This window comes from Oncorhynchus nerka, linkage group LG8, assembly GCF_034236695.1.
Source record: "Oncorhynchus nerka isolate Pitt River linkage group LG8, Oner_Uvic_2.0, whole genome shotgun sequence".
Lineage (NCBI taxonomy): Eukaryota > Metazoa > Chordata > Actinopteri > Salmoniformes > Salmonidae > Oncorhynchus > Oncorhynchus nerka.
Window position 1 is genome coordinate 45,308,150 of NC_088403.1, and position 20,946 is coordinate 45,329,095.

Consider the following 20,946-nt stretch of genomic DNA (forward strand, 5'->3'; position numbering starts at 1 on the left):
TTAGGTGATGTTTTTTCACTATAGAATCATATTGCAAGTGCGCGTGCATTTGCAATATGGTTCAATGGACAATTACCATATGAAATTTGACATGCTCAAAAATGCTAAATTGACTGGCCTGATGAACACAGGGTGGCCGAGCAGTGATAGTTGTACCTTTCCATCACTCGTTGTGTTGATTTCATCATGTCCATTTGTTTATGTTTTCTCACTTTTGCAAAGTCACTGTGCATTTGCAATATGGTTCAATGGGCAGGTACCATCACAAATTTGTCATGCTATAAAAACCCTGCAGGAATGTGAAATTGACTGGCCCGATGAACTCGGGATGGCTGGGCAGTGATTCTGGTTCATCTCAATGGCTCGTTAGGGTTGATTTCAGAATGTCACTTTTGGTGATGGTACCTCACTGTTTAAACATATTGCAAATGGACAAGAGTCACCAGCAAGTCACCGTCCATCAGTCAATTAGATATCATTCTGACAACAAACTGATACAAACTGACACTAAACCCACTTTTTCCAACTCGTTTAGTAGCCAACTATCACATACTTCAGAGCTGGCCCAAAATTCACAACGCCTTATGTTCAAACCATAAAAAAAACATAAAACACGTAGTTACGTTCGCGCTGCGGGTCCATTTCTTATGTTATGTGTAGGCCTAGCTGAGGCGACCCCGAATCCCGAGTTTCGGCTCGATAGGTCCTTCGGCGCCCGAGTAAAACCCTAATTGGTGCTGAAAATCCACTTTTTTCAATGCCTTGCTATGGGGTCCTTGAATGAGCTATCGGACCGAAACGTTGGGGTCCGTCTCTATGGGCCGAGCCGGTTTCAATGCACCTAGTCTTGTGTCTCTGAGACATTTCTAAATGTCGCCATTTTCGTAATGGTCAAAATGAATTGAAGTCATTGCAAATGTACGAGGCTATTTCTCGGTCCGAGAACCTTCTAGAGCCACCTAACTCACCACGCACTATCGACCCGAGGTCTAGAACAGGTTTCTAAAGTTTCGAACTCTAGGTCTGACGGTTCTTTTTAGCTCGAACAAAGCTAACTATTGGAGGCACTGTCTGTCTCTACAAACCCCAATACGTCCCTCCTTCCAAGTTGTGTGTCTGTGTGATTTAGTTTTCCTTTGAAATTTTATGGGAAAAATGACTGATTTACAGTTCATGGGGGTTGCCTAATCACACATATGAAGTTTTGGACAGATCTGACTTTTTTAACCCCTCGAAACAGCCCCTGAGACACCAATTAAGGCACTTCCGGTTGGCACAGGAAGCTATAAGTCAACACATATCCTCACTGTGGTATGCTTTTACAGAATCCTGAGTTTTAAGTCCTTACGTTAAGAATTGACTGATTTACACAGGGTTGAATGCACTATGTCTATCAAACTGCAGGCAGGGTATGGAAAAACACTTTTAGGGTGATTTTAACCACTTCCGGTTGGTCCAGGAAGCTTAGAATCAACACAGGTAGACCTCATACTGCCCTGATGGACTGTTACTAAAGACAGGTTCATACGGCATTCATAACCCATATAGACTTCAGGTTGAATTTAGGGGTGCAGGCAATGTATTCCTATGGGGAGACAAGTCAATGCAAACTGTTTGAAGTAAACACCTTCTTTTAACTATTAAGGGTTAATGCCACACGGTCAAGGTTAGGCTTGCACGGATCGGAAGGACCTTAGGAACGTACCTGAGGTCAAATTGTGCTTCTCACCCTAAAGGTTCTCTCACTGTCACCCAAAAGCAAATGACGTGGTGGGGCAGGCTTAATTTTGGGCCTACTTTTCTCATGGTCGCTGCGCTCAGACCGAGCGAGCTACGGTCAAGCGGGATATCTCGTTGAACTCGGCACGGCCTAGAGATTATGTTTATGCCATTGCCTGCTCTCTGTGTCTTTGAGCACCGCCATGGCATTCTGAAATCAACACAAAAAATGGCATCACCATAGTCTCCAGACTGTGCCGAGTTCAACGAGACGCCCCGCTTGACAGCCCCGCTTGACAGTTTTCAGATAAGGCCCCGTTTTGTGAATCGTGATGTTTTGTCCAATAGCAATATGATTGCTTATGCCCTCTTGTGGGAATTTCCGGGACGGCGGAAAATGACCTAAATCTTATTATTTTTGTAAACGAAAAGTTTTAATGTCCGACAAAGTTTATTTGATGACTTCCTGGTAGGTCCGGCCCTGCCGAATGCACCCGACGCTATCAGGCAGTTTACAAGCGATTTCGGACGTCTAGTAAGGGATCGACATTTGCAATATGGACTTTCTCACTAACCATACAGGTACTGCCGAAATCTTCCCTTAAGGTATGAAAACCTTAGCATTTATATTTATCTCATAGAAGGACAATGTTGGTCCAGTGTGTTTGTGTGTATATGTACGCCTATACGCCATGAAAGTGACTAGCCACTTCATCATTCTTCCAGAGTCAGTCCCTAATTATTTTGAATTGGCTTTGCGATTATACATTACATTTGTGAAAATGCAGTTGTTTAAAATATATATTTATCAGAATATATTTGTGATTGCGGCTGAATTTACTCCTGCCAAATGCCTTTTTAATATAATGTTGCGCTGACGAACATTGCGCTACATTTTTGCCCTTTTAAGGCCATTCAAAAAGCTAACAAACATTAGAAAACTACAGGTCTACTTCCTTGAAAATGTTGCTGCACTTTTGATGCACGTTAACACAACCATTGGAACAAAGTGTTGTTGTTTCGTAAACTCCATGTTCAGTTGGATGAGAGCACGAATGGCCAGCGATCAACTAGCGTCAGGGTCAATTACACCACAAGTCTCTGTGGCGCAACTGTTTAGCATGTTAGACTGTTAATCTAAAGGTTGGTGGTTTTAGTCCACCCAGGGACGACAGTTCTCAGTTTGTTGTGCTCCATGATGTGGATGTGACATCCTGAACCTGTAAGGAGATTCCTCTTATTTTACCCTGCTGATGGTCAATGCCAACACAAGCCTCTCCAGTGCAATCAGTTAGCGTGTTTGACTGTCAATCTAAAGGTTAGTGCTTCGACACCACCCAGGGATGACATTTTTCAGATTGTGGAGATGTGAACTGACCCTTCCTGACTTGGCGTGAGCTTCCATGAGACTTTGGCCTCCTGAGGGTCAGTATAACCACAAGTCTCTGTGGTGCAATTGGTTGGTGCGTTAGACTGTTAATTTAAAAGTTGGTGATTTGAGCCCACCCAGGGATGCTGTCTTTCTGTTTCTAGTGATATGGAAGACCTTCCTGGCCTTACAGTAAGCTTGCTTTTGACCTGCTGTGTTTCCTGTTGTCACATGTGATTGGTGTGTTGTTGAACATGAAAGATGACAAGTTACGATACCTACTGGTAAAATGCCTGTCAATGGTCTCTGATCTTCTGTTACTCAATAGCTTGATCATTCTGTGTTCTCCAAGGAACATGTAATTTATTCTTATTAATCTGGCTGGTATGACAACGTAAATGATGTCAATCTGGCATGAAAAACCTTAGCATTTATATTTATCTCGAGAGAAGGACAATGTTGGTCCAGTGTGTTTGTGTGTATATGTACGCCTATACGCCATGAAAGTGACTAGCCACTTCATCATTCTTCCGGAGTCAGTCCCCTAATAAATTTGAATGGGCTTGGCGATTATATATTACATTTGTGAAAATGCAGTTGTTTAAAATATATATTTATCAGAATATATTTGTGATTGCGGCTGAATTTACTCCTGCCAAATGCCTTTTAATATAATGTTGCGCTGACGAACATTGCGCTACATTTTTGCCCTTTTAAGGCCATTCAAAAAGCTAACAAACATTAGAAAACTACAGGTCTACTTCCTTGAAAATGTTGCTGCACTTTTGATGCACGTTAACACAACCATTGGAACAAAGTGTTGTTGTTTCAGTAAACTCCATGTTCAGTTGGATGAGAGCACGAATGGCCAGCCATCAAGCATCAGGGTCAATTACACCACAAGTCTCTGTGGCGCAATTGGTTAGCGCGTTAGACTGTTAATCTAAAGGTTGGTGGTTCGAGTCCACCCAGGGACGACAGTTCTCAGTTTGTTGTGCTCCATGATGTGGATGTGACATCCTGAACCTGTAAGGAGATTCCTCTTATTTTACCCTGCTGATGGTCAATGCCAACACAAGCCTCTCCAGTGCAATCAGTTAGCGTGTTTGACTGTCAATCTAAAGGTTAGTGCTTCGACACCACCCAGGGATGACATTTTTCAGATTGTGGAGATGTGAACTGACCCTTCCTGACTTGGCGTGAGCTTCCATGAGACTTTGGCCTCCTGAGGGTCAGTATAACCACAAGTCTCTGTGGTGCAATTGGTTGGTGCGTTAGACTGTTAATTTAAAAGTTGGTGATTTGAGCCCACCCAGGGATGCTGTCTTTCTGTTTCTAGTGATATGGAAGACCTTCCTGGCCTTACAGTAAGCTTGCTTTTGACCTGCTGTGTTTCCTGTTGTCACATGTGATTGGTGTGTTGTTGAACATGAAAGATGACAAGTTATGATACCTACTGGTAAAATGCCTGTCAATGGTCTCTGATCTTCTGTTACTCAATAGCTTGATCATTCTGTGTTCTCCAAGGAACATGTCATTTATTCTTATTAATCTGGCTGGTATGACAACGTAAATGATGTCAATCTGGCATGTAGGGAAGACCCCCTGTATTGGACAAAAATGAATGGCAAGATATTGGCAGTGGCCAAACCATATACACATTGTCCAATACCACCCAATTTGGCGTTGATTCATGCAAAGCATATTGCAAATGCCATATGGCTATTGCCAGTTGTAACACTAAAAATTCAACAGGTGGCGAATCCGCTCCACCGTGGTTTTTCATATTTGATATGTAACCCAAGTCAACGTCCAAAAGCAAAATTTTGAAAAAATGATTTTTTGTAAAAACTTATCACCCCTTTAAAAAGTGCTTTCTGGACCGTTTTTCGAAATTCTTTCGATTTTTTTGTCAATTACACATGTGTAAGAACTGTATGAATACACTTTTGTCCAATTTTATTATCATAATTTTTTTTTTTTTTACATGCGCATAAGGAATATGTTTTGTCCATTTTCAATATGATTTCATACGAAGTCAAAAGTCAAAAATGTCAAAATTTTGGGAAAACTTCACACACCCTTAAAAAGTGCTTTCTGGACCGTTTTTCAAAATTCTTTCAATTTTTGTCAATTACACATGTGTAAGAACTGTATGAATACACTTTTGTCCAATTATATTATCATTTTTTTTTTTTTTTTTTACATCCGCATAAGTAATATGTTTTGTCCAATTTCAATATGATTTCATAGGAAGTCAAAAGTCAAAAATGTCAAAATTTTGTAAAAATTTCACCACACCCTTAAAAAGTGCTTTCTGGACCGTTTTTCGAAATTCTTTCAAATTTTGTGTCAATTACACACGTATAAGAACTGTATCAACATACTTTAGTTGTATTTTAATATCATATATATATTTTTTTCTTTTTACTTGTGCATAAGGAATATGATTTGTCCATTTACAATATGATTTCATAGGAAGTCAAAAGTCAAAGTCAAAATTCACTTTTTTTGGGGCCAAATGCCATATGAAATTTGACATGCTCAAAAATGTTAAATTGACTGGTCTGATGAACACAGGATGGCCGAGCAGTGATAGTTGTACATTTCCATCACTCGTTGTGTTGATTTCATCATGTCCATTAGGTGATGTTTTTCACTATAGAATCATATTGCAAATGCGCATGCATTTGCAATAAAAATGGTTCAATGGACAATTTTCTTACCATATGAAATTTGACATGCTCAAAAATGCTAAATTGACTGGCCCGATGAACTCGGGATGGCTGGGCAGTGATTCTGGTTCATCTCAATCGCTCGTTAGGGTTGATTTCAGAATGTCCATTAGGTGGTGTTTTTTCACTATAGAATCATATTGCAAATGCACGTGCATTGTTGTGCAACTGGTAACCCAAAAATAAAAATAAGGTGATTTCTATATGTCCATTTGTTTATGTTTTCTTACTTTTGCAAAGTCACTGCATTTGCAATATGGTTCAATGGGCAGGTACCATCACGATTTTGTCATGCTATAAAAATCCTGCAGGAATGCAAAATTGACTGGTCTGATGAACACAGGATGGCCGAGCAGTGATAGTTGTACATTTCCATCACTCGTTGTGTTGATTTCATCATGTCCATTAGGTGATTTTTTTCACTATAGAATCATATTGCAAGTGCGCGTGTATTTGCAATATGGTTCAATGGACAATTACCATATGAAATTTGACATGCTCAAAAATGCTAAATTGACTGGCCTGATGAACACAGGGTGGCCGAGCAGTGATAGTTGTACCTTTCCATCACTCGTTGTGTTGATTTCATCATGTCCATTTGTTTATGTTTTCTCACTTTTGCAAAGTCACTGTGCATTTGCAATATGGTTCAATGGGCAGGTACCATCACAAATTTGTCATGCTATAAAAACCCTGCAGGAATGTGAAATTGACTGGCCCGATGAACTCGGGATGGCTGGGCAGTGATTCTGGTTCATCTCAATGGCTCGTTAGGGTTGATTTCAGAATGTCACTTTTGGTGATGGTACCTCACTGTTTAAACATATTGCAAATGGACAAGAGTCACCAGCAAGTCACCGTCCATCAGTCAATTAGATATCATTCTGACAACAAACTGATACAAACTGACACTAAACCCACTTTTTCCAACTCGTTTAGTAGCCAACTATCACATACTTCAGAGCTGGCCCAAAATTCACAACGCCTTATGTTCAAACCATAAAAAAAACATAAAACACGTAGTTACGTTCTAGCTGCGGGTCCATTTCTTATGTTATGTGTAGGCCTAGCTGAGGCGACCCCGAATCCCAAGTTTCGGCTCGATCGGTCATTTGGTGTCCGAGCAAAACCCTAATTGGTGCTGAAAATCCACTTTTTTCAATGCCTTGCTATGGGGTCCTTGAATGAGCTATCGGACCGAAACGTTGGGGTCCGTCTCTATGGGCCGAGCCGGTTTCAATGCACCTAGTCTTGTGTCTCTGAGACATTTCTAAATGTCGCCATTTTCGTAATGGTCAAAATGAATTGAAGTCATTGCAAATGTACGAGGCTATTTCTCGGTCCGAGAACCTTCTAGAGCCACCTAACTCACCACGCACTATCGACCCGAGGTCTAGAACAGGTTTCTAAAGTTTCGGAACTCTAGGTCTGACGGTTCTTTTTTAGCTCGAACAAAGCTAACTATTGGAGGCACTGTCTGTCTCTACAAACCCCAATACGTCCCTCCTTCCAAGTTGTGTGTCTGTGTGATTTAGTTTTCCTTTGAAATTTTATGGGAAAAATGACTGATTTACAGTTCATGGGGGTTGCCTAATCACACATATGAAGTTTTGGACAGATCTGACTTTTTTAACCCCTCGAAACAGCCCCTGAGACACCAATTAAGGCACTTCCGGTTGGCACAGGAAGCTATAAGTCAACACATATCCTCACTGTGGTATGCTTTTACAGAATCCTGAGTTTTAAGTCCTTACGTTAAGAATGACTGATTTACACAGGGTTGAATGCACTATGTCTATCAAACTGCAGGCAGGGTATGGAAAAACACTTTTAGGGTGATTTTAACCACTTCCGGTTGGTCCAGGAAGCTTAGAATCAACACAGGTAGACCTCATACTGCCCTGATGGACTGTTACTAAAGACAGGTTCATACGGCATTCATAACCCATATAGACTTCAGGTTGAATTTAGGGGTGCAGGCAATGTATTCCTATGGGGAGACAAGTCAATGCAAACTGTTTGAAGTAAACACCTTCTTTTAACTATTAAGGGTTAATGCCACACGGTCAAGGTTAGGCTTGCACGGATCGGAAGGACCTTAGGAACGTACCTGAGGTCAAATTGTGCTTCTCACCCTAAAGGTTCTCTCACTGTCACCCAAAAGCAAATGACGTGGTGGGGCAGGCTTAATTTTGGGCCTACTTTTCTCATGGTCGCTGCGCTCAGACCGAGCGAGCTACGGTCAAGCGGGATATCTCGTTGAACTCGGCACGGCCTAGAGATTATGTTTATGCCATTGCCTGCTCTCTGTGTCTTTGAGCACCGCCATGGCATTCTGAAATCAACACAAAAAATGGCATCACCATAGTCTCCAGACTGTGCCGAGTTCAACGAGACGCCCCGCTTGACAGCCCCGCTTGACAGTTTTGGAGATAAGGCCCCGTCGTGAATCGTGATGTTTTGTCCAATAGCAATATGATTGCTTATGCCCTCTTGTGGGAATTTCCGGGACGGCGGAAAAATGACCTAAATCTTATTATTTTTGTAAAACGGAAACCGAATGTCCGACAAAGTTTATTTGATGACTTCCTGGTAGGTCCGGCCCTGCCGCTCGGCCCGACGCCGTCCGCGAATTTTACAAGCGATTTCGGACGTCTAGTAAGGGACCGTACATTTGCAATATGGACTTTCTCACTAACCATACAGGTACTGCCGAAATCTTCCCTTAAGGTATGAAAAACCTTAGCATTTATATTTATCTCGCGAGAAGGACAATGTTGGTCCAGTGTGTTTGTGTGTATATGTACGCCTATACGCCATGAAAGTGACTAGCCACTTCATCATTCTTCCAGAGTCAGTCCCCTAATTATTTTGAATTGGCTTTGCGATTATACATTACATTTGTGAAAATGCAGTTGTTTAAAATATATATTTATCAGAATATATTTGTGATTGCGGCTGAATTTACTCCTGCCAAATGCCTTTTAATATAATGTTGCGCTGACGAACATTGCGCTACATTTTTGCCCTTTTAAGGCCATTCAAAAAGCTAACAAACATTAGAAAACTACAGGTCTACTTCCTTGAAAATGTTGCTGCACTTTTGATGCACGTTAACACAACCATTGGAACAAAGTGTTGTTGTTTCGTAAACTCCATGTTCAGTTGGATGAGAGCACGAATGGCCAGCGATCAAGCGTCAGGGTCAATTACACCACAAGTCTCTGTGGCGCAACTGTTTAGCGCGTTAGACTGTTAATCTAAAGGTTGGTGGTTCGAGTCCACCCAGGGACGACAGTTCTCAGTTTGTTGTGCTCCATGATGTGGATGTGACATCCTGAACCTGTAAGGAGATTCCTCTTATTTTACCCTGCTGATGGTCAATGCCAACACAAGCCTCTCCAGTGCAATCAGTTAGCGTGTTTGACTGTCAATCTAAAGGTTAGTGCTTCGACACCACCCAGGGATGACATTTTTCAGATTGTGGAGATGTGAACTGACCCTTCCTGACTTGGCGTGAGCTTCCATGAGACTTTGGCCTCCTGAGGGTCAGTATAACCACAAGTCTCTGTGGTGCAATTGGTTGGTGCGTTAGACTGTTAATTTAAAAGTTGGTGATTTGAGCCCACCCAGGGATGCTGTCTTTCTGTTTCTAGTGATATGGAAGACCTTCCTGGCCTTACAGTAAGCTTGCTTTTGACCTGCTGTGTTTCCTGTTGTCACATGTGATTGGTGTGTTGTTGAACATGAAAGATGACAAGTTACGATACCTACTGGTAAAATGCCTGTCAATGGTCTCTGATCTTCTGTTACTCAATAGCTTGATCATTCTGTGTTCTCCAAGGAACATGTAATTTATTCTTATTAATCTGGCTGGTATGACAACGTAAATGATGTCAATCTGGCATGAAAAACCTTAGCATTTATATTTATCTCGCGAGAAGGACAATGTTGGTCCAGTGTGTTTGTGTGTATATGTACGCCTATACGCCATGAAAGTGACTAGCCACTTCATCATTCTTCCGGAGTCAGTCCCCTAATAATTTTGAATGGGCTTGGCGATTATATATTACATTTGTGAAAATGCAGTTGTTTAAAATATATATTTATCAGAATATATTTGTGATTGCGGCTGAATTTACTCCTGCCAAATGCCTTTTAATATAATGTTGCGCTGACGAACATTGCGCTACATTTTTGCCCTTTTAAGGCCATTCAAAAAGCTAACAAACATTAGAAAACTACAGGTCTACTTCCTTGAAAATGTTGCTGCACTTTTGATGCACGTTAACACAACCATTGGAACAAAGTGTTGTTGTTTCGTAAACTCCATGTTCAGTTGGATGAGAGCACGAATGGCCAGCGATCAAGCATCAGGGTCAATTACACCACAAGTCTCTGTGGCGCAATTGGTTAGCGCGTTAGACTGTTAATCTAAAGGTTGGTGGTTCGAGTCCACCCAGGGACGACAGTTCTCAGTTTGTTTTGCTCCATGATGTGGATGTGACATCCTGAACCTGTAATGAGATTCCTCTTATTTTACCCTGCTGATGGTCAATGCCAACACAAGCCTCTCCAGTGCAATCAGTTAGCGTGTTTGACTGTCAATCTAAAGGTTAGTGCTTCGACACCACCCAGGGATGACATTTTTCAGATTGTGGAGATGTGAACTGACCCTTCCTGACTTGGCGTGAGCTTCCATGAGACTTTGGCCTCCTGAGGGTCAGTATAACCACAAGTCTCTGTGGTGCAATTGGTTGGTGCGTTAGACTGTTAATTTAAAAGTTGGTGATTTGAGCCCACCCAGGGATGCTGTCTTTCTGTTTCTAGTGATATGGAAGACCTTCCTGGCCTTACAGTAAGCTTGCTTTTGACCTGCTGTGTTTCCTGTTGTCACATGTGATTGGTGTGTTGTTGAACATGAAAGATGACAAGTTACGATACCTACTGGTAAAATGCCTGTCAATGGTCTCTGATCTTCTGTTACTCAATAGCTTGATCATTCTGTGTTCTCCAAGGAACATATCATTTATTCTTATTAATCTGGCTGGTATGACAACGTAAATGATGTCAATCTGGCATGAAAAACCTTAGCATTTATATTTATCTCGCGAGAAGGACAATGTTGGTCCAGTGTGTTTGTGTGTATATGTACGCCTATACGCCATGAAAGTGACTAGCCACTTCATCATTCTTCCGGAGTCAGTCCCCTTATTATTTTGAATGGGCTTGGCGATTATATATTACATTTGTGAAAATGCAGTTGTTTAAAATATATATTTATCAGAATGTATTTGAGATTGTGGCTGAATTTACTCCTGCCAGATGCCTTTCAATATAATGTTGCGCTGACGAACATTGCGCTACATTTTTGCCCTTTTAAGGCCATTCAAAAAGCTAACAAACATTAGAAAACTACAGGTCTACTTCCTTGAAAATGTTGCTGCACTTTTGATGCACGTTAACACAACCATTGGAACAAAGTGTTGTTGTTTCGTAAACTCCATGTTCAGTTGGATGAGAGCACGAATGGCCAGCGATCAAGCGTCAGGGTCAATTACACCACAAGTCTCTGTGGCGCAATTGGTTAGCGCGTTAGACTGTTAATCTAAAGGTTGGTGGTTCGAGCCCACCCAGGGACGACAGTTCTCAGTTTGTTGTGCTCCATGATGTGGATGTGACATCCCTGAACCTGTAAGGAGATTCCTCTTATTTTACCCTGCTGATGGTCAATGCCAACACAAGCCTCTCCAGTGCAATCAGTTAGCGTGTTTGACTGTCAATCTAAAGGTTAGTGCTTCGACACCACCCAGGGATGACATTTTTCAGATTGTGGAGATGTGAACTGACCCTTCCTGACTTGGCGTGAGCTTCCATGAGACTTTGGCCTCCTGAGGGTCAGTATAACCACAAGTCTCTGTGGTGCAATTGGTTGGTGCGTTAGACTGTTAATTTAAAAGTTGGTGATTTGAGCCCACCCAGGGATGCTGTCTTTCTGTTTCTAGTGATATGGAAGACCTTCCTGGCCTTACAGTAAGCTTGCTTTTGACCTGCTGTGTTTCCTGTTGTCACATGTGATTGGTGTGTTGTTGAACATGAAAGATGACAAGTTACGATACCTACTGGTAAAATGCCTGTCAATGGTCTCTGATCTTCTGTTACTCAATAGCTTGATCATTCTGTGTTCTCCAAGGAACATGTCATTTATTCTTATTAATCTGGCTGGTATGACAACGTAAATGATGTCAATCTGGCATGAAAAACCTTAGCATTTATATTTATCTCGAGAAGGACAATGTTGGTCCAGTGTGTTTGTGTGTATATGTACGCCTATACGCCATGAAAGTGACTAGCCACTTCATCATTCTTCCGGAGTCAGTCCCCTAATAATTTTGAATGGGCTTGGCGATTATATATTACATTTGTGAAAATGCAGTTGTTTAAAATATATATTTATCAGAATATATTTGTGATTGCGGCTGAATTTACTCCTGCCAAATGCCTTTTAATATAATGTTGCGCTGACGAACATTGCGCTACATTTTGCCCTTTTAAGGCCATTCAAAAAGCTAACAAACATTAGAAAACTACAGGTCTACTTCCTTGAAAATGTTGCTGCACTTTTGATGCACGTTAACACAACCATTGGAACAAAGTGTTGTTGTTTCGTAAACTCCATGTTCAGTTGGATGAGAGCACGAATGGCCAGCGATCAAGCATCAGGGTCAATTACACCACAAGTCTCTGTGGCGCAATTGGTTAGCGCGTTAGACTGTTAATCTAAAGGTTGGTGGTTCGAGTCCACCCAGGGACGACAGTTCTCAGTTTGTTGTGCTCCATGATGTGGATGTGACATCCTGAACCTGTAAGGAGATTCCTCTTATTTTACCCTGCTGATGGTCAATGCCAACACAAGCCTCTCCAGTGCAATCAGTTAGCGTGTTTGACTGTCAATCTAAAGGTTAGTGCTTCGACACCACCCAGGGATGACATTTTTCAGATTGTGGAGATGTGAACTGACCCTTCCTGACTTGGCGTGAGCTTCCATGAGACTTTGGCCTCCTGAGGGTCAGTATAACCACAAGTCTCTGTGGTGCAATTGGTTGGTGCGTTAGACTGTTAATTTAAAAGTTGGTGATTTGAGCCCACCCAGGGATGCTGTCTTTCTGTTTCTAGTGATATGGAAGACCTTCCTGGCCTTACAGTAAGCTTGCTTTTGACCTGCTGTGTTTCCTGTTGTCACATGTGATTGGTGTGTTGTTGAACATGAAAGATGACAAGTTACGATACCTACTGGTAAAATGCCTGTCAATGGTCTCTGATCTTCTGTTACTCAATAGCTTGATCATTCTGTGTTCTCCAAGGAACATGTCATTTATTCTTATTAATCTGGCTGGTATGACAACGTAAATGATGTCAATCTGGCATGTAGGGGAAGACCCCCCTGTATTGGACAAAAATGAATGGCAAGATATTGGCAGTGGCCAAACCATATACACATTGTCCAATACCACCCAATTTGGCGTTGATTCATGCAAAGCATATTGCAAATGCCATATGGCTATTGCCAGTTGTAACACTAAAAATTCAACAGGTGGCGAATCCGCTCCACCGTGGTTTTTCATATTTGATATGTAACCCAAGTCAACGTCCAAAAGCAAAATTTTGAAAAAATGATTTTTTGTAAAAAACTTATCACCCCTTTAAAAAGTGCTTTCTGGACCGTTTTTCGAAATTCTTTCGATTTTTTTGTCAATTACACATGTGTAAGAACTGTATGAATACACTTTTGTCCAATTTTATTATCATAATTTTTTTTTTTTTTTACATGCGCATAAGGAATATGTTTTGTCCATTTTCAATATGATTTCATACGAAGTCAAAAGTCAAAAATGTCAAAATTTTGGGAAAAACTTCACACACCCTTAAAAAAGTGCTTTCTGGACCGTTTTTCAAAATTCTTTCGAATTTTTTGTCAATTACACATGTGTAAGAACTGTATGAATACACTTTTGTCCAATTATATTATCATTTTTTTTTTTTTTTTTTACATCCGCATAAGTAATATGTTTTGTCCAATTTCAATATGATTTCATAGGAAGTCAAAAGTCAAAAATGTCAAAATTTTGTAAAAATTTCACCACACCCTTAAAAAGTGCTTTCTGGACCGTTTTTCGAAATTCTTTCAAATTTTGTGTCAATTACACACGTATAAGAACTGTATCAACATACTTTAGTTGTATTTTAATATCATATATATATTTTTTTCTTTTTACTTGTGCATAAGGAATATGATTTGTCCATTTACAATATGATTTCATAGGAAGTCAAAAGTCAAAGTCAAAATTCACTTTTTTTGGGGCCAAATGCCATATGAAATTTGACATGCTCAAAAATGTTAAATTGACTGGTCTGATGAACACAGGATGGCCGAGCAGTGATAGTTGTACATTTCCATCACTCGTTGTGTTGATTTCATCATGTCCATTAGGTGATGTTTTTTCACTATAGAATCATATTGCAAGTGCGCATGCATTTGCAATATGGTTCAATGGACAATTACCATATGAAATTTGACATGCTCAAAAATGCTAAATTGACTGGCCCGATGAACTCGGGATGGCTGGGCAGTGATTCTGGTTCATCTCAATCGCTCGTTAGGGTTGATTTCAGAATGTCCATTAGGTGATGTTTTTCACTATAGAATCATATTGCAAATGCACGTGCATTGTTGTGCAACTGGTAACCCAAAAATAAAAATAAGGTGATTTCTATATGTCCATTTGTTTATGTTTTCTTACTTTTGCAAAGTCACTGTGCATTTGCAATATGGTTCAATGGGCAGGTACCATCAGGAATTTGTCATGCTATAACAATCCTGCAGGAATGTGAAATTGACTGGCCCGATGAACTCGGGATGGCTGGGCAGTGATTCTGGTTCATCTCAATCGCTCGTTAGGGTTGATTTCAGAATGTCCATTAGGTGGTGTTTTTTCACTATAGAATCATATTGCAAATGCACGTGCATTGTTGTGCAACTGGTAACCCAAAAATAAAAAATAAGGTGATTTCTATATGTCCATTTGTTTATGTTTTCTTACTTTTGCAAAGTCACTGCATTTGCAATATGGTTCAATGGGCAGGTACCATCACGATTTTGTCATGCTATAAAAATCCTGCAGGAATGCAAAATTGACTGGTCTGATGAACACAGGATGGCCGAGCAGTGATAGTTGTACATTTCCATCACTCGTTGTGTTGATTTCATCATGTCCATTAGGTGATTTTTTTCACTATAGAATCATATTGCAAGTGCGCGTGCATTTGCAATATGGTTCAATGGACAATTACCATATGAAATTTGACATGCTCAAAAATGCTAAATTGACTGGCCTGATGAACACAGGGTGGCCGAGCAGTGATAGTTGTACCTTTCCATCACTCGTTGTGTTGATTTCATCATGTCCATTTGTTTATGTTTTCTCACTTTTGCAAAGTCACTGTGCATTTGCAATATGGTTCAATGGGCAGGTACCATCACAAATTTGTCATGCTATAAAAACCCTGCAGGAATGTGAAATTGACTGGCCCGATGAACTCGGGATGGCTGGGCAGTGATTCTGGTTCATCTCAATGGCTCGTTAGGGTTGATTTCAGAATGTCACTTTTGGTGATGGTACCTCACTGTTTAAACATATTGCAAATGGACAAGAGTCACCAGCAAGTCACCGTCCATCAGTCAATTAGATATCATTCTGACAACAAACTGATACAAACTGACACTAAACCCACTTTTTCCAACTCGTTTAGTAGCCAACTATCACATACTTCAGAGCTGGCCCAAAATTCACAACGCCTTATGTTCAAACCATAAAAAAAACATAAAACACGTAGTTACGTTCGCGCTGCGGGTCCATTTCTTATGTTATGTGTAGGCCTAGCTGAGGCGACCCCGAATCCCGAGTTTCGGCTCGATAGGTCCTTCGGCGCCCGAGTAAAACCCTAATTGGTGCTGAAAATCCACTTTTTTCAATGCCTTGCTATGGGGTCCTTGAATGAGCTATCGGACCGAAACGTTGGGGTCCGTCTCTATGGGCCGAGCCGGTTTCAATGCACCTAGTCTTGTGTCTCTGAGACATTTCTAAATGTCGCCATTTTCGTAATGGTCAAAATGAATTGAAGTCATTGCAAATGTACGAGGCTATTTCTCGGTCCGAGAACCTTCTAGAGCCACCTAACTCACCACGCACTATCGACCCGAGGTCTAGAACAGGTTTCTAAAGTTTCGGAACTCTAGGTCTGACGGTTCTTTTTTAGCTCGAACAAAGCTAACTATTGGAGGCACTGTCTGTCTCTACAAACCCCAATACGTCCCTCCTTCCAAGTTGTGTGTCTGTGTGATTTAGTTTTCCTTTGAAATTTTATGGGAAAAATGACTGATTTACAGTTCATGGGGGTTGCCTAATCACACATATGAAGTTTTGGACAGATCTGACTTTTTTAACCCCTCGAAACAGCCCCTGAGACACCAATTAAGGCACTTCCGGTTGGCACAGGAAGCTATAAGTCAACACATATCCTCACTGTGGTATGCTTTTACAGAATCCTGAGTTTTAAGTCCTTACGTTAAGAATTGACTGATTTACACAGGGTTGAATGCACTATGTCTATCAAACTGCAGGCAGGGTATGGAAAAACACTTTTAGGGTGATTTTAACCACTTCCGGTTGGTCCAGGAAGCTTAGAATCAACACAGGTAGACCTCATACTGCCCTGATGGACTGTTACTAAAGACAGGTTCATACGGCATTCATAACCCATATAGACTTCAGGTTGAATTTAGGGGTGCAGGCAATGTATTCCTATGGGGAGACAAGTCAATGCAAACTGTTTGAAGTAAACACCTTCTTTTAACTATTAAGGGTTAATGCCACACGGTCAAGGTTAGGCTTGCACGGATCGGAAGGACCTTAGGAACGTACCTGAGGTCAAATTGTGCTTCTCACCCTAAAGGTTCTCTCACTGTCACCCAAAAGCAAATGACGTGGTGGGGCAGGCTTAATTTTGGGCCTACTTTTCTCATGGTCGCTGCGCTCAGACCGAGCGAGCTACGGTCAAGCGGGATATCTCGTTGAACTCGGCACGGCCTAGAGATTATGTTTATGCCATTGCCTGCTCTCTGTGTCTTTGAGCACCGCCATGGCATTCTGAAATCAACACAAAAATGGCATCACCATAGTCTCCAGACTGTGCCGAGTTCAACGAGACGCCCCGCTTGACAGCCCCGCTTGACAGTTTTCGAGATAAGGCCCCGTCGTGAATCGTGATGTTTTGTCCAATAGCAATATGATTGCTTATGCCCTCTTGTGGGAATTTCCGGGACGGCGGAAAAATGACCTAAATCTTATTATTTTTGTAAAACGGAAACCGAATGTCCGACAAAGTTTATTTGATGACTTCCTGGTAGGTCCGGCCCTGCCGCTCGGCCCGACGCCGTCCGCGAATTTTACAAGCGATTTCGGACGTCTAGTAAGGGACCGTACATTTGCAATATGGACTTTCTCACTAACCATACAGGTACTGCCGAAATCTTCCCTTAAGGTATGAAAAACCTTAGCATTTATATTTATCTCGCGAGAAGGACAATGTTGGTCCAGTGTGTTTGTGTGTATATGTACGCCTATACGCCATGAAAGTGACTAGCCACTTCATCATTCTTCCGGAGTCAGTCCCCTAATAATTTTGAATGGGCTTGGCGATTATATATTACATTTGTGAAAATGCAGTTGTTTAAAATATATATTTATCAGAATATATTTGTGATTGCGGCTGAATTTACTCCTGCCAAATGCCTTTTAATATAATGTTGCGCTGACGAACATTGCGCTACATTTTTGCCCTTTAAGGCCATTCAAAAAGCTAACAAACATTAGAAAACTACAGGTCTACTTCCTTGAAAATGTTGCTGCACTTTTGATGCACGTTAACACAACCATTGGAACAAAGTGTTGTTGTTTCGTAAACTCCATGTTCAGTTGGATGAGAGCACGAATGGCCAGCGATCAAGCATCAGGGTCAATTACACCACAAGTCTCTGTGGCGCAATTGGTTAGCGCGTTAGACTGTTAATCTAAAGGTTGGTGGTTCGAGTCCACCCAGGGACGACAGTTCTCAGTTTGTTGTGCTCCATGATGTGGATGTGACATCCTGAACCTGTAAGGAGATTCCTCTTATTTTACCCTGCTGATGGTCAATGCCAACACAAGCCTCTCCAGTGCAATCAGTTAGCGTGTTTGACTGTCAATCTAAAGGTTAGTGCTTCGACACCACCCAGGGATGACATTTTTCAGATTGTGGAGATGTGAACTGACCCTTCCTGACTTGGCGTGAGCTTCCATGAGACTTTGGCCTCCTGAGGGTCAGTATAACCACAAGTCTCTGTGGTGCAATTGGTTGGTGCGTTAGACTGTTAATTTAAAAGTTGGTGATTTGAGCCCACCCAGGGATGCTGTCTTTCTGTTTCTAGTGATATGGAAGACCTTCCTGGCCTTACAGTAAGCTTGCTTTTGACCTGCTGTGTTTCCTGTTGTCACATGTGATTGGTGTGTTGTTGAACATGAAAGATGACAAGTTACGATACCTACTGGTAAAATGCCTGTCAATGGTCTCTGATCTTCTGTTACTCAATAGCTTGATCATTCTGTGTTCTCCAAGGAACATGTCATTTATTCTTATTAATCTGGCTGGTATGACAACGTAAATGATGTCAATCTGGCATGAAAAACCTTAGCATTTATATTTATCTCGCGAGAAGGACAATGTTGGTCCAGTGTGTTTGTGTGTATATGTACGCCTATACGCCATGAAAGTGACTAGCCACTTCATCATTCTTCCGGAGTCAGTCCCTAATAATTTTGAATGGGCTTGGCGATTATATATTACATTTGTGAAAATGCAGTTGTTTAAAATATATATTTATCAGAATATATTTGTGATTGCGGCTGAATTTACTCCTGCCAAATGCCTTTTAATATAATGTTGCGCTGACGAACATTGCGCTACATTTTTGACCTTTTAAGGCCATTCAAAAAGCTAACAAACATTAGAAAACTACAGGTCTACTTCCTTGAAAATGTTGCTGCACTTTTGATGCACGTTAACACAACCATTGGAACAAAGTGTTGTTGTTTCGTAAACTCCATGTTCAGTTGGATGAGAGCACGAATGGCCAGCGATCAAGCGTCAGGGTCAATTACACCACAAGTCTCTGTGGCGCAATTGGTTAGTGCGTTAGACTGTTAATCTAAAGGTTGGTGGTTCGAGTCCACCCAGGGACGACAGTTCTCAGTTTGTTGTGCTCCATGATGTGGATGTGACATCCTGAACCTGTAAGGAGATTCCTCTTATTTTACCCTGCTGATGGTCAATGCCAACACAAGCCTCTCCAGTGCAATCAGTTAGCGTGTTTGACTGTCAATCTAAAGGTTAGTGCTTCGACACCACCCAGGGATGACATTTTTCAGATTGTGGAGATGTGAACTGACCCTTCCTGACTTGGCGTGAGCTTCCATGAGACTTTGGCCTCCTGAGGGTCAGTATAACCACAAGTCTCTGTGGTGCAATTGGTTGGTGCGTTAGACTGTTAATTTAAAAGTTGGTGATTTGAGCCCACCCAGGGATGCTGTCTTTCTGTTTCTAGTGATATGGAAGACCTTCCTGGCCTTACAGTAAGCTTGCTTTTGACCTGCTGTGTTTCCTGTTGTCACATGTGATTGGTGTGTTGTTGAACATGAAAGATGACAAGTTACGATACCTACTGGTAAAATGCCTGTCAATGGTCTCTGATCTTCTGTTACTCAATAGCTTGATCATTCTGTGTTCTCCAAGGAACATGTCATTTATTCTTATTAATCTGGCTGGTATGACAACGTAAATGATGTCAATCTGGCATGAAAAACCTTAGCATTTATATTTATCTCGCGAGAAGGACAATGTTGGTCCAGTGTGTTTGTGTGTATATGTACGCCTATACGCCATGAAAGTGACTAGCCACTTCATCATTCTTCCGGAGTCAGTCCCTAATAATTTTGAATGGGCTTGGCGATTATATATTACATTTGTGAAAATGCAGTTGTTTAAAATATATATTTATCAGAATATATTTGTGATTGCGGCTGAATTTACTCCTGCCAAATGCCTTTTAATATAATGTTGCGCTGACGAACATTGCGCTACATTTTTGCCCTTTTAAGGCCATTCAAAAAGCTAACAAACATTAGAAAACTACAGGTCTACTTCCTTGAAAATGTTGCTGCACTTTTGATGCACGTTAACACAACCATTGGAACAAAGTGTTGTTGTTTCGTAAACTCCATGTTCAGTTGGATGAGAGCACGAATGGCCAGCGATCAAGCATCAGGGTCAATTACACCACAAGTCTCTGTGGCGCAATTGGTTAGCGCGTTAGACTGTTAATCTAAAGGTTGGTGGTTCGAGTCCACCCAGGGATGACAGTTCTCAGTTTGTTGTGCTCCATGATGTGGATGTGACATCCTAAACCTGTAAGGAGATTCCTCTTATTTTACCCTGCTGATGGTCAATGCCAACACAAGCCTCTCCAGTGCAATCAGTTAGCGTGTTTGACTGTCAATCTAAAGGTTAGTTCTTCGACACCACCCAGGGATGACATTTTTCAGATTGTGGAGATGTGACCTGACCCTTCCTGACTTGGCGTGAGCTTCCATGAGACTTTGGCCTCCTGAGGGTCAGTATAACCACAAGTCTCTGTGGTGCAATTGGTTGGCGCGTTAGACTGTTAATTTAAAAGTTAGTGATTTGAGCCCACCCAGGGATGCTGTCTTTCTGTTTCTAGTGATATGGAAGACCTTCCTGGCCTTACAGTAAGCTTGCTTTTGACCTGCTGTGTTTCCTGTTGTCACATGTGATTGGTGTGTTGTTGAACATGAAAGATGACAAGTTACGATACCTACTGGTAAAATGCCTGTCAATGGCCTCTGATCTTCTGTTTCCCAATAGCTTGATCATTCTGTGTTCTCCAAGGAACATGTCATTTATTCTTATTAATCTGGCTGGTATGACAACGTAAATGATGTCAATCTGGCA

The 20,946-nt window shown here is 41.3% G+C and overlaps 6 non-coding genes across 6 annotated transcripts; all 6 read left to right on the plus strand.

Moving 5' to 3' along the window:
• Positions 1-3,991: 3,991 nt before the first annotated feature.
• trnan-guu (transfer RNA asparagine (anticodon GUU)) lies at positions 3,992-4,065 on the plus strand. Its single transcript has one exon. It is a non-coding gene; the product is annotated as a tRNA-Asn (tRNA).
• Positions 4,066-10,217: 6,152 nt separating this feature from the next.
• On the plus strand, positions 10,218-10,291 carry trnan-guu (transfer RNA asparagine (anticodon GUU)). The gene has a single exon. It is a non-coding gene; the product is annotated as a tRNA-Asn (tRNA).
• A 1,100-nt stretch (positions 10,292-11,391) lies between these two features.
• Positions 11,392-11,465, plus strand: trnan-guu (transfer RNA asparagine (anticodon GUU)). Its single transcript has one exon. It is a non-coding gene; the product is annotated as a tRNA-Asn (tRNA).
• Positions 11,466-12,563: 1,098 nt separating this feature from the next.
• On the plus strand, positions 12,564-12,637 carry trnan-guu (transfer RNA asparagine (anticodon GUU)). Its single transcript has one exon. It is a non-coding gene; the product is annotated as a tRNA-Asn (tRNA).
• A 5,276-nt stretch (positions 12,638-17,913) lies between these two features.
• On the plus strand, positions 17,914-17,987 carry trnan-guu (transfer RNA asparagine (anticodon GUU)). The gene has a single exon. It is a non-coding gene; the product is annotated as a tRNA-Asn (tRNA).
• A 2,272-nt stretch (positions 17,988-20,259) lies between these two features.
• Positions 20,260-20,333, plus strand: trnan-guu (transfer RNA asparagine (anticodon GUU)). The gene has a single exon. It is a non-coding gene; the product is annotated as a tRNA-Asn (tRNA).
• The last annotated feature ends 613 nt before the right edge of the window (positions 20,334-20,946 follow it).